This window comes from Arachis ipaensis, chromosome B02 (genome assembly GCF_000816755.2).
Source record: "Arachis ipaensis cultivar K30076 chromosome B02, Araip1.1, whole genome shotgun sequence".
In the NCBI taxonomy this organism is placed as follows: domain Eukaryota; kingdom Viridiplantae; phylum Streptophyta; class Magnoliopsida; order Fabales; family Fabaceae; genus Arachis; species Arachis ipaensis.
This window is the reverse complement of record NC_029786.2, coordinates 46349283-46350947: the sequence shown is the minus strand read 5'-3', so window position 1 is coordinate 46350947 and position 1665 is coordinate 46349283.

Genomic DNA, 1665 nt, shown 5'->3' with positions numbered 1-1665 from the left:
TTGGCTAACAATGGTTGATGAAAGGTAGGCTATTTGGGTAAGTGAGCTAAATGAAATGATGGCCTCAATCGTATAAATGCATGTATACATGGAATAATGGACATAAAGAATCAAACAAATCAAAGATTACAATCACAAAAAGAGAACAATGCACACAAGAATGAAAATAAGTGGTTATGTGATGTAACCACACAATTGGGCTCAAAACTCACATGCTTGTGTTCTTAACTCAAAAACCATGTTCCAAAATAAGTTCTTCAAGCAAGTTCAACAATAAAATTTTTTTCAAATTGGTGGGGTGCCCTAAAAACAGTTTTTTTTTTCTTGGAAAAGAAATCATCACCCTAACCAAGTAGTCCTAACATAAAAAGGAAGTGGTAAAAATATGTACAAATTCTAACTAACATTCAATCTATCATGCAATGCAACAACTAATCTAACAAAGACAAAAATTAAAAATTGGTGTTGAAAAGGATGTTGTTACCCATGGAAGTCGGTTGGACGACCTCCCCACACTTAGAAATTTGCACCGTCCTCGGTGCATGCAAAGAAGAGCAAGGTGGATGGGTTGCTACAATTGATGAGCTCCTTCAAAAGGTTGTACGGGTGAACTTGTTTGTTGCCCCATTTAGAAGCCTTTCCAATCCTTTTCTTCTTGGTGGCCAACCTAAAAGGAAGGAAAAATAAAGAAAATTAAGCCTATAACAAAGACATTAAAGCAAATAGGACATAGGCGGGGGCTAATGGCAAATAAGAATAGGGTCCTCACTACATGTTAGCTACGCATGTAAGTGAGAAGGCAATATAGGCAAATGGCATATCAACTAATACTTGATACAAGAACAAGTTAAAGCATGGGTACATGACATGAAGAGCATGTTGCATCAAGCTTAATCAATAATTAACACAAACAAGAGTAGTGATAAGCATGAGAGTATTTGGCCCTATCCTAACACAATGACAACAATGTATAAAAACAAGGGATGATGAGTTAGGAAGGACTAAAGCACTAATCTTGTGTGTAGAGCAAATATTACAATTAATGTCAAACAAGTCACAAAGCACCAAGATTAACCAAGAAATCCTCAACAATTGAATATAAGAATCCAACACCATTATTAAAACAAGAACTTAGAAAAGAAAACAAGAACAAGCTATAAAAACAAAATTAAAATGTAATGGGTGATAATATGCAACTGCAACATATAGAAGAAAATGAAAATAAGAAAAATAAAAAGTGAAATTTTGAAAAGAAAAGACGAAGGGAAAGAAAGTAAGAAAGGAGAAAAGAAGAGAAAGAAAGAGGAAGAAACTAGAAGGAAAAGAAGAGAAGAAGGGAGAAAGAAAATAGGGCAGAACAGGGAAAAACAGGGCGCGGAGGGTGACGCGTACGCGTCATGCACACGTGCACGCGGGTGGGCAGGCGGGACAAGCGACGCGTACGCGCATAGCATGCATACGCGTGGATATAAAGATGGCGACCGATGCATACGCGTCATGCACGCTTACGCGTGGTCGCGGGCTCAGAATAGGCGACACTTTGGCACAACTCTCTGGTTTTTGTAAGCTTCTAACTCCTTGAACTCCTTTTGGTTCTCTTCTTTCCTTCGAATGTAAGAACTAACACATTCTTGGAGAGAATCATCCATTGGAGGTGGTGTAGAA